The following is a 13291-nucleotide window of genomic DNA, read 5'->3' on the forward strand; positions in this document are numbered from 1 at the left end:
TCATAAGCACTTCATAATTGCTTCCCTCTACAGAATGATGTGCTGTAGTATATGCAGAGGACTGTTGTCTTAAAAAAATATGGATCAACAGCATCTTTTGTTGCTTGCAAGGTAGCTGGTGGGATTGGGTGTCCAACAGAAGTAGGCTGTGTGGTTAGAGTATTGTTTGAGGAAGATGACGTGGAGTAAGATAGCCTCTTACCTGCTAAGAAAGGAACAACCTTTCTGAGAGCATTGTGGTCACTGGAATGACGGCAATTAAGGAAAAGGTAGGTGTCATACGGACAACGCAGTTGCCCGGCTTATCCACAATGAAAATGGAGACATTCGCAAGACACCATCACTCTCTGCCTGTCCGCATGTTGTCCTCCACCTACGATGATGTGTGGGAGCTGACATTTGGTCATTGTGCAAGTACACACATGTGTATCTGTTCCTCTGTGTCCTGGTAACACTGCCACTGTGCAGCATATGCAAACGAACATTAATTAGGTTGCAGCGCCCTCCCACGGCCTACAGGTAAACATCCCTCCTGCTATACCCTATAAACAGCCAGCGTTTCCCAAAATGCTTGGCACACGTATGTCAGCCTATTATTCAGTATAGAAGTGTCAACGGTATTCACATGCGCACAATGTATTTCGCCCAGAAGGTCGAAAGGAGAGCAGGGGCGAGGTCACCATGCGACCGCACCTACGCCCTTTTTTCAGTGACATGATCTGGACCCATGGACAGCGGCAAAGAACAGTGTTGAGGAACGTAGGGAGGGTTTTTCGGAAAGTACACACTTACAAACACACCACAATGGTCTGTTGTACATGTATGTAGGTTTTTGAACAATGCAGGTCTGTTTTTCGGGTGCAAGTTCTCCACAGCAGCCCTACAAAAGGCCACATCCCAGAGCTGCTCCGCAATCTGTTTACAGCTTTTCAGACTACAGTAGCAGGCCACATAAATTTGGCGTGTAAGTGATGTTGGACCACATGGCTGTGCTACATTGCATTTGCAAGTAATTGCAACCATGTCAGTCCGGCTCAGTCTGCAGAGTAATGTAGAAAATGAAGAAAGGCCCTTCCTGTGACCCACACCACCAGGTGTGATAGTCCCCATTGTCCCAATGACATGGGTAGCAAGCTGAAACTGGCAGTATGTGCATGTGCATTTCCCCAAGGACGGTGAGGGCCTTGCCCCAACAAAGCAGAAACATTCCTTCTTCCCTTTCCACTTTCTTCTTTGCAGCACACCGTCATTGCTTACTGTTAACAAGTTCCACATGCATCCACCAATAACATTGAAGAACTCCCCATGTAACAGTATCAATTCTGTACAACAGTCCTCTGTGTACACACCACGCCCAGAAACGTTATTGTACAATCCCTCTGCCTCCACAGTCCCATGCCCATTACCACCATCCTGGAAATCCTCGGTTGTGGCTTTTGTGCTGCGTGCGGGCGTGGGGAAATAAATTGCAACTAGGGTAGGGGGAGTTTGTTGTAAGGGACAGCTCTGAAAAGAGCATTTATTTTGTGTACATGCTTCTAGAGAAACACCTTTTTTTCTGTTATTTGATTTTGTGTTTTTTGTGCTCATATTATTACAATAAACTCTTCAGCGTATCCTGTAAACGAGCAAAGAAAACTGCATTACCAATGGATGACAACCAAATGCCATTTGCTTGGAACAACTCCAGATTTCCACAACTGATGGGGTCATTGTTGCAGATGAACTTCCCACGAATGGACAAACAAATATACATGCTACTGTTGATGAGACCCCTTCCCACCTCTAGCTGGCAACAGCAATCATTGGTATAGATGCATAGTAATCTTGGTGGTATACATGAGAAAAGCACCTTGACAGTGGGAAAAATATGCTGCCCTACTTTGATCACCTTCTTGAGTTAACGGTACAAATAGGAAGGTGGCATGGAACCAAAATGCAATGCTCCATAGTGCATGACCACCCCATGTACAGTAGCTAAAGTGGTCACTCGTCAACATACTGCAAGCACAGCACCAAAGCTGCACACATCGCCACAGCACCACAAAGCCTCTGTTCCCTCAAATCGAAATGGCCATGAAAGCCTTTTTTGCGATGGCATACTGGAACAGATTTTCCACAACATCCATCGATGTGGCTTTCATGCTACGTGCCGGCGTGGGACTTGAAACCAGGGTAGTGGGAGTTCATGGTAAGGGGCGGCTCTTAAAAGAGTTTATTTTTTATTTTTTATTTTTAGATGCTTCTAGAGAAACACCTTATTTTGTTTTTTATTTGCTTTTGTGTTTTCTTGTGCTCACATTATTACAGTAAACTCTTCACCGCATCCTGTAGATGGGCAAACAAAACTACATTGCCAATGGGTGACAACAAAATGGCATTTTCTTGGAAAATCTCTGCATTTCCACAACTAATGAGGTCATTGTTGAAGAAGAACATCCCACGAGCGGACAGAAAAGTATATGTGCTTCTGTTGATTAGACAACTTGCGTCTGGCTCGGAACAACATCCATGAGCAGTGGCCAAACTCTTTGTGGTATTATGGTTGAGAAAAGCACCTTGGCAGTGGGAAAAAGCATCGTCACGACATCCAGCAATCTCCTCAGTCGACGGAACAAATCTAAGCAAGCCACGTAACCCATATGCATGCCAACGTAGTGGATGACGATAACATTGACAGTACCAAAAGTGGCCCTGGTCTTTGCAAAGTACATGCATATCGGCAATACACATCATTCCACAATGCGTCCACTCCTTCCAACCCAACATTGCTGTCAAAGTGTCTTTCTAGGCCATAGTTGTGCAGATCTATGACAAAGGAATCACTTACAGTCAACACAATATATTTCGACATGTCAGCCACCCTGAGTATGCAGAGTGCAGAGTATAATGCACAACAGTTTGACCGCCCCTTCCTGTGAACCACACCCACAGTACCTGATTGGATAAACCCCACAGTGCCATGTCAGTTGGGCAACATGGTGCGAAGGGCAGATCGTGGCACATGCGCTTCCCATGAGAGCCGCACCCCTGTAAAGCTGGAGCAGCCCTTCTTCCCTTTGCACTACCTCATTGACTTACACGTAAATAGGCACAGACGCCTCCACCAATTGCATCAAAGCTACCATCATCCAACACTGTCACTCATGTACAACACTTCAAATGTACAGTTACACATTTACAGTACAAGTGTCGTGCAATTCCAAAGCACGTCCACTACAAAGTTCAGAGATTTCTCCATCCACATGGCCACCTGGGATGTGGCACGCGTAATCTTGAAACTACTGCACAATACACTACCTTTTCATGATAGTGAGGGAGGGGTTGGGGGGGGAAGCAATATCAAGCTGGGTAGGGGATTGGGTCTTCCATCGTAGATGTATAACTCTTTTTTGTTTTTTCTCTTTATATGCATTTGCCTCTCCTCTTGCACAGTGTAATAGAAAAAAAAACATTGCCAAGGGCGCTCAAATAAATGCTGTTTTTATGGAACCACTGCATATTTTGCAACCTCATGATCTCATAGTGGGTGGAGAACATGCCAGCAGTCTGCATACATTTACACATACTTCTGTTTATAACACACCTTCCGACCTTTGGCTGGGGACAAATTACACCGGCATGAGCCCATACTCCTCTTGGTGTTATGCATGAGAAAACGGCCTTGGCAGTAGGGAAAATGTGCATCACTGTGTTCAGCAACCACCTCAGGTGACGGATTAAATGTCCACACAACATGTAACCCAAATGTAGACTTCCATTGTGCACCACGACAAAGTCTACGTTTATGATGGAGGCCACATATCTACAAAGGCGAATCATCCTGCCGAAACTCCAGTCAGCCTGACAGCCTCAGAAAGCGTCCACTCCTTCCAACCCAAAATGACCAGCAATGCCTCTCTCTCTCTAACCATAACATCCCTTTAACAGCGTTTTTTAACTTAATTTCATAGGTTTTTAGTAGCGCAACTTAACCATAATGTTCCTGCAACAAAGTTTGTTCACAGAATATAGATATATAGATAATGTAAATTTGATAAATGTTTACTAGGATGCCCTTAGTTTATATACATATAACATAGAACATACTGAACCCCCTACCTGTGCTAGTGGGTCTGATATCCGCAGACGATGCGCCTGTTCGTGGACGGACTCTGATAACATCAACACTATTCAAAAACTCAGGGGCTATCTTACATTGTTATATCATCCAAAAAAACACTAAACATGTTCAAAAAGCAGCACATAAATAAATTACATTCAATGATTAGTACAAAGTGAAACTGTGCATGTAAGATACTAACAGTCCAATTACATCGCATATGCAACATAGTGGAATATAGCACAACACAATAAATATGCCTCCAACAGAATTACCGCAAAGAAATTGCACAGCAAAAATCAACAGGACACCTACGCAGCAGTACCAGCAAAACTTAGAAAACAACTAGTGAGTACACTACATTTATTGTATATATTTATAAACTTTCTGAGGTAAACTAAAACTAATTTCTTTTTTTTTTTCTTTTTTACACAGAAATGTCCAGTACTTTGGAATGGCTGGAATAAAGTTTTCCTCCGGATGAAATGAGAGAAGACAGTGATACTAATGGAAGACACTACACTTCTCTATATAAGCCAATTAATAACCATTACTTTATGTCTACTTAACAAATTTCATGCAGACATTAAAAATAATATACCAATTAATTTCATTCTTTTAAAAAACTTTGTGGAGCACCATATAAAAGAAAACATTAAATATCACTGTCCTACATGTACCTGTTCCCCACTCCATGTCTCAGCAAACTATCCCCAAAACCTCCCCAGCAAGAAAAACGTTATGAGACTTCAATCCCTTCCTCCCCTACCATCCATTATGTCCAAACCACAAATTCCCCAGTATTTGTTTCAGTTTCTTCTTCCCCCCTCTTTCATAATTGTTATACTTTTATACAATAATAAAATATTAAGTGTGTTGTTAGTATATTTCTTTGTTTCTTATTTTTTTTTAGAAAAAGGCAGTTAGGGTGTCGGCGGAGAGCACGGCTGTCCAGGATGTCCCCAATTAGCCAAAATGGGGGTGTCCTAAGGACACTATACCTGTTTGTATTGTTGGCAATGAAAATGGAGGTGTCCTTAGGACACACAAGATGTCCGCCTGTCTGCAAATAACTAAAATGGGGTGCATTAAGGACACTATACCTGTTCGCACTGTCCTCAATCAAGATGGAAATGTCCTTAGGACACACTAGATGTCCGCCTGTCAGCAATTAAACAAAATGGGGGTGTCCTAAGGACACTATACCTGTTTGAATTGGCCGTAGTCAAAATGGGGTGTCTGCAGAACACTAAAGACGTCCGCATGTCGGTAGCTATCCAAAATAAAGTGTCCTAAGAACATTCCCCCTGTTCGCATTGGGCCTTATCACGACTTCGGTGGTAACCCTTAAATCCGGCGGTAGCGTTATTACCGCCGGATTTAAGGGTCCGCCGAATCAGGGCCTCGGCGGATTTCAACCCAGCTCTGAGCTGGTGTGAAATCCGCCGAGAATTTGCGCTCATACCGCTGGCGGGAAATCCGCCGGCGGTATGAGCGCAAAATTTCCCCATTGAGCCCAATGGGGAATGGGGCATTCCTGAATGGGCTCAATGGGGAATGGGGACTTCCAAGTCCGCCCAACTCGTGATCCCGCGCTATTAGCGCCGGGGGCTATGGCGGTCGCGCTAATATCCCCCGCGCTAATACCGCCGGCGTTACCGCTGAGGTCGTGATGAGGCCCATTGTCCGTAACCAGAATGAATATGTCCATAGAACACATTGACGGCCCGCCTGTCCACAAAGTTGTGACGCACATTTGTTTTGTTCGGAGACCTAAACACTGTCCGTAGAACACCCGCGTGCATGCGTAGCACACCCTTACCCCTACAAACATTGTGGCTGTCCACAACTGTCTGCCGCATGTGTGTCGCACTTTTAATTAGTTCGGGACTGGAACACTGTCTGTAGAACACCTGCACGCATGCGTAGACCCGACCCCGCACATTTGTTGCCTTAAGGACAGCCGTCCCATTCACCAATGTGTCCTTGATGTCATCATGTGACCGTACCCGCGCTAAGCGTAACGAACACTGTCCGGGCCCCTGGACACCTAAAAAGTGTTTTTTTTCAGCAATCCAAGGCATTTTCCTGGGAAGGTTCACCCTTGCACATGTCCCACACTATGTCCCTGGTGATCTGCATACTTTTTGGAATTTTTTGAGCCCTTTCTTGGTATTCAAAATGTTATGGGACAGCGTGGGTGTCAGTGAAGTGTGCCTCAGCACCCCTATACAAGGCCACACCCCAGAGCTGCTCCTTATTCTGTTTTTGGGTTTCCAGGACAGAGACTACTCCTTGTGTTGGATTGCTCTCGCTCTTTGAAACAGCTGTCCTGATGGAATCTGTGGCTGCTGCTGGTGCTACTGCTGCTCAGCAGCACCCCCACCTCCTCCACCACCACCAGCTCCCCAAGCCGAGAGCCTGCAGGGGGCAACTGGCGTCAGGATACAGAGCAGAGTGATGAAGAGGATGAAGAGGATGAGGTAGTGGAAGTCCTTACTACTAGTTCTCACAGTGAATCTTGGGTATGGAAGTTATTTACCACTGTTGATCGAGTACCAAAAGCATGTGCACACAAGGTGACCTGCAATCAGTGCAAGATAGTGCTGAGTCATGGGAAACCGGGTTTGGACAGCTATGGTACTACCTCAAGTATGCAACATCTAAAATCATTCCACGGGGGGGCTATTTGTAAGGTTGTACCTCGCGATAAATGTAGTAGGTTGAGTTCCCCTGCAGCATCCTCTGTTTCCGCTCCTGCCACCACAAGAGACACTCCTGTGGGGCAGCGCATCCCTCCAGCTGCCTCGCAGGCCATACATGATGCTCTTGATCCTTACCTTTTGAGGGTCATAGTATTGTGCATGTACTGCGACGCAGTACTCTGCAGGGGGGAGAACCTTCGAAGTGCTTACGAGACTGTGGTCAAGGAGTATGAGAAGAACTCCTACCTACCTTTATAAGGCCCACCCTACATCTTCCTCTCTCCACCCTCCCTTTCTGTCATGATTCCTGCCCCTCATGTCGCCAGTCCACCAAGATGTCAGGCTGGAGCCAGGCCACAATCACCTACATGGCCCTCAAGGGCCTCTCCATCCCTCCAACGACCCACTTGGAGTCAGACTTGGCGCTTGTGGCACCAGACTCACTCACTCCCATAGGCGAACATTGGGGATTGGACTTGTAGTGCATTGATGGGGACAAGATGGATGCCCCCACATCTTTCGTTTCCCAGAATTGCATTTGCAGTTTAGTCTTTTGGGTGTGGTTCAGCCCAGAGACACCTGGGATACCAAGAGACTATTTAAGACACGCCCAGGCTAAGAAACATGCTTTGTGTTTTCTGCACCTGCAGCGTGACACTCACCGTGTTCAGATCGGTCTCCAGTAGGCCTGCATCTTTCTTCTGAGCTCAGCTCCTGCAAGAACAAGAACACTGTTAGGAACAGCCTTACCTTGTGGCGCTTCTGCCCATCATTCATCGCTCCTTCTGTTGGGTGGGCATCTTCGGCGGTGTCATTCCTATCCCAGCACGCCGCTTCCTAAGGAAAAGGGAAAAGAACAGAAAAAAGGCATTAGTAAGCATTCAGCAAATCTTTGCTTATTTTTTAAAGTCTGTACGAGCTTCAAATGCTTACCTGAATCCCAGACGCTCCGGGGGAACTCTGTCTCTGGAACATCTCATCCATCTGCAAGAGGGAAAAGACACTCCAGGTTAGCGTGGAAACATCCAGAGGCGCCGCATACCGCGCTCAGGCGCCGCATACCACGCTCACTCACAGCATTTCTTCTTCATAACCTGCATCCACGCTGAAAATGTCGCTGCACCTAAAAGACGCAGAAAAGGAACTCAGTTCAATACAAATACGAAAGGGTTGCATCGCACATCACGCTCTCACTCACCTTCAGCGCTACTCATCTCAGCAGTACGTCGCCATCCCCGGACGCCGGCCATCATCTAAGGAAGGAAAGGTACGAAGTTAGAGAACTGTTCAAAAGACTCATTATACTTACCTGTCGGACTCTTGCCAGTGAAGTAACTAGGCAACAACGAGCCCGCATCAATCAACGCACCCCTGCACTGAAAGCAGGACGGAGAGCACACTATCCAAGAAAACAAAGTGAGCTGTAGATCAAAGGGAAGGGTTGGACCCCAGGGAAGAAGGGATTCAAGCACACAGAGAAAATAGCCATACAACCACAACATGTCAAACAGTAAGTATATAAGGATTGGACTCACAAACACCACCGCATAACACACCCAATCAAGCAAACACCTGACCATTAACCACAATCCAAAATGTTTGCTTCCATGAGTATCTTATGCTGCAGCGCTTGTTGCCAAACACTATAATCTTGACTGCATGGCATGGCCAAAACTCTTCATACAGCCTCAACAAAGGAAACAGTAAGTATATAATAATTAAACTCACAAACACCGCAACATAACACAGCCATGCAAACAAACACCTCACCAATAAATACAACCGAAAATGCCTAGAGTCTTCAATACCAACAATCTAAACACAATCCAACAAACAAACAAACACACATCATCTCACTATCCTATTAACACTATTACACTACTACCAATCAGTATTCACATTTTTGAAAACATATCCCCTAAGCAGCCCACATACCACAATCAAAATGTTTGGTAGAGTTATGCTGCAGTGGTGTTGGCTGGCGCCTAGAGTCTAGGGTGCAAGACCTACTGCTTACGGCCTTCATCCATGCACCCAAGACTCTAGGCCCTGGCCACAACCACCGCAGTATAACACACCCATAGAAACAAACACCTACCAAATGACCACAACCCAAAAACATAATATATCCACCTCAAAACTGAGCACTTCAATTAATATTCTAAAAAAATAATTACAACCAATGTACAAACTCTTCAATACATACCCCCTTCACCCAATGCTCATCTAACAACTTAAAACCAACATTATACTAAATTAAAATAGCAAGTAGTGCGCCCACACAATCCAACAAAGAAACTAACACACATCCTCTCACTATCCTATAAACACTATTACACTACTACCAATCAGTACTCACATGTTTGAAAACATATCCCCTAAGCATCCCACATACCACAATCAAAATGTTTGGTAGAATTGTAGACTTATGCTGTGGTGGTTGTGGCCAGGGCCTAGAGTCTTGGGTGCATGTCCAAGAATCTAGGCCCTGGGCACAACCACCGAAACACAACACACCCATAGAAACAAACACCTACCAAATGACCACAACCCAAAAACATAATACATCCACCTCAAAACTGTGCACTTCAATTAACATTCTAAACCACTGTACAAACTCTTCAATACATACCCTCTTCACCCAATGCTCTTCTAATGACCCAAAACCAACATCATACTAAACTAAAATAGCCAGTAGTGCACCGTGTGTAAATAGCCAATAGTGCTTCTACACAATCCAACAAACAAACTAACACACATCATCTCACTATCCTATAGACACTATTATACTACTACCAATCAGTACTCACATTTTTGAAAACATATCCCCTAAGCAGCCCACATACCACAATCAAAATGTTTGGTAGCATTGTAGACTTATGCTGCGGTGGTTGTGGCCAGGGCCTACAGTTTTGTGCGCATGGCATGCACCCAAGACTCTAGGCCCTGGCCACAACCACCACAGCATAACACACCCATAGAAAGAAACACCTACCAAACGACCACACATCAAAAACATAATACATCCACCTTAAAGCTGTGCACTTCAATTAACATTCTAAAAAATAATTACAACTAACGTACAAACTCTTCAATAAATACCCTCATAACCCAAAGCTCTTCTAATGACCCAAAACCAACATCATACTAAACTAAAATAGCCAGTTGTGCACCCAGTGTCTAGTATGTCCGCGGACAACCAGAGTGTCCGCGGACATCGCAAACACATCAAGGCCTTCTCCCACCTAAAAAATACAGCATTTGACCCATCTCTTACTCCCCAACCCTCTACAAGCTATCATACACACCAACACACTCCCCAAAATTGGATTTATGCTCACTTCCAGCTCATGTCCGCGCATCCAATATGGTGGGCACATCGAAACAATTTGATGCACCTCATGCCTCATCCTAGCCAATCAGGGAACATGTTGCATGTCCGCGGACATGACATAAGCTGATTATCCGATCAGTGTCCTATCCGCAGAGTGAACAGGGAAGTGTATCCGCAGAGTGGACATAGATATCACACATTTTTTTAGACGTATATTTGGGTTGTTTTTTCAAAAGAACTACTGAACGGATTTTCACAAAATTACAAAAGCATGCTTTTGGGACCAAGCCGCTGCTCAAGCTGCAAATTTGGTGAAAATCCGTCCAGCGGTTTGGGCTGTAGGCATGACAGAAATGTTTTCTCCATTCAGTCTGTGGGAAAAAAAGAAATTTTGGGAACCCTCCTATAACTTTGCCCCCCGGACCAAACCTCACCAAACTTCGCAAAAGAATTCAGAGTGGGCCCTATACTTTTTTGCAAAGTTTGATGAGGATTCGCCCAGGGGGAGCGAAGTTATAAGCCCCCCAAAAAGTGCTCTTCCTATGAGATGAGCAACTTGACCATAACTACATGGCCGCTACCGCAGGCCATGTAATAAAATTATGTGGTATTAATTTTATTTTAGAATACCCATGCATAGAAGTCTTATAATATATTACAATATATTAGTGCATGTACTTTGTTTTACCTGTATTTTTAACACTTCTCATTCAGAAAACAGAATACAGAATAGTTATATACTATTTGTTGTAATAAACACCACAGAAAATGCAAATCTATACATTTAGCATCTTCCTAACACTCAGGATTCAACATGTTACTATTTCTATGTATTTCTATCTATTCCTATTATAATTTTTACAACTGCATATACATATTAAATTGTCTTACACATATCTAAAGTGCATTAGCCACAATCAGCTAGATTCTGTGGAATGGACCGCTTTAATTGCTTGTTATTAAACAAAATTAATAATATTTTGAAAATATTACGTATTTGAATGTCATCCTTTAATAAATACTACAAATTCATGTTTGGCAAGTACTCATGTGATATGTTCTTGTTTTTATTAAGTATACTGAAATAAAATATGTACAGAGAGAGCGACCCAAAATGTTAACATACACAAAGAATGATCTCTTGTCTGATGCCATCAGTGATGTAAACTCTGATGTCATCATTGTAGTCATACGCTCCACAACAGGGGTCAAGTCATTAAGGTGGCTCTGCCTGAATTTTCTGCCAAATTTCAATGGTTCACCTTAAAGTCCCTTTAGCTACGTTGTTTTCATTGAATTTGAAAGGTTTTATTGCTATGCATTCTCCACATCAAGTGGTTGATTCATGGAATTTGTGTGCCGAAAAACAGGGATTTGTGCGCCATGATGCACGCAAATCCCTGTTTAACAAATGAGGATTTGCAGCCATTTTTCAGCGCACAAATTCCATGAATCAGCCCCTAAATCTGAGCACCATAACTCCTTTCTAACTAAAGTGTTTTCACTAAATTTCAAGGGTTTTGTTATACTATGATTTCTTTGGGGCCCACTAACCATGGCCTTCAGCCATAATCAGTGGCCACTACTGTCAGCCATGGCCACTGCACATGTTACAACAATAGTTTCTTTTGGATTTACTAGCCATGGCCTTTGGCCATAGCCACTATAAATGTTGCACCAATATGTTTCTTTGGGCTCACTAGCCATGGCCTTTGGTATTGGTGACTTTACATGTCCAGTAAATGTTTGTCAAGGCTCCCCGAAACTGGACATTTTGGGAACGCTTAGTTAAAGAATGAAAAACGTATTAAGAATACATACAAACACAGTTTTCAGCCTACTCCCATTCATTTTTCCATAGAGAAAAGGTGCAGTTTATGAACAGCCGTACCGTGAAAACCGCTTGGCATTTTTGACCAAATGAGAACCAATGGGGTACAAAGCATTGACTTAATTTCCTTGACGGATTGGGATAAATTCATCCATTATGTTCTTAAATATTAGACAGCGATATGGGGATGCTCACTTTTCCTTTTATATATCAGCTGTGCTGCTTTGAAGCAGAGAAGCTCAGAGGATTTTCAGGGATGAAAAGCCACCATTTTTATGCAAGTGATTCACACAATATTACCAGGAGAAGACACAAATGAAAGAACTCAAAATGCCACCTGGAGGACGAAAAAGGATGCTATCAAACTTTCGAATTAACTCCCCCACGACCTTACAGAGTATAACATTCTTGACTTCGGAAGGAGAGTCAAAGCTCTTCTGTTTATGTAGTCACTCTCATAGGAACACTGATTGTTATGAACAATAGCGCTTAGATGGCCTAACCATGGGCTCTATAAAAATACTAATGCCAATATCGATGGCAATCACATCAGGCTAGAGGTCGGGCATGGGTAAGAAGACACCAGGTGAAGTTAGGGATTTGGAGGGGTGTTAGGGAGTAAGTTATGCGTTGAACATTTTCTATGTATCAATGGAAGAGCGTTTGAATCTCACAAAATTACAGCGGCAATGCACCAAACGTGTTCAGAAAAGAATGTGCATCACATGAAGCGATTAATGATAGGCGTAACAGAAGGCAGGATTAGGAAGGGAAAAAGCAATTGAGTGGATTGAGGGGAACTGGAAAAAAAAGTGGGGTATATGTGGAGTGCCTGTGAGGACCTGTGAAATTATCGGGGTACTAAGGAGTTCGAAAAAATAGATTTAACATCTTGAGTTCCTACTAGGCAGGGGGCATTGGGTGTTTGGGAACACATTAATGGTCTAACATAGCCAGTGGCCATGGCTAGTAGGCCTAAGAGAAAGATATTGGTGCAAAACATACAGAGGACGTGGCCGAACTCCATACCTAGTGAGAGATCAGAAACTATGCAACATGTTTGGCCGTGGGCCCAAAAGAAAACTATTGGTACACCATCTGCAGTGGTCACGGCAGAAGGACATGGCTAGGGGTCCCTTCATAAACTAAGGTATCGCAAAACCCTCGAAATTCAGTGAAAAAACATTAATTAAGAGAGAGTTAAGGTGATCAGATTTAATGCAACAAACACCCTGAAATTCAACACTTGCATGTCAATCAAGTACACCTCAGATAAGAAATTGGGTAACACTAAACAAACAGTGATAGGGGCTAATGTC

This window comes from Ambystoma mexicanum, chromosome 7p (assembly GCF_040938575.1).
Source record: "Ambystoma mexicanum isolate Mex_15411 chromosome 7p, UKY_AmexF1_1, whole genome shotgun sequence".
Taxonomy (NCBI): domain Eukaryota; kingdom Metazoa; phylum Chordata; class Amphibia; order Caudata; family Ambystomatidae; genus Ambystoma; species Ambystoma mexicanum.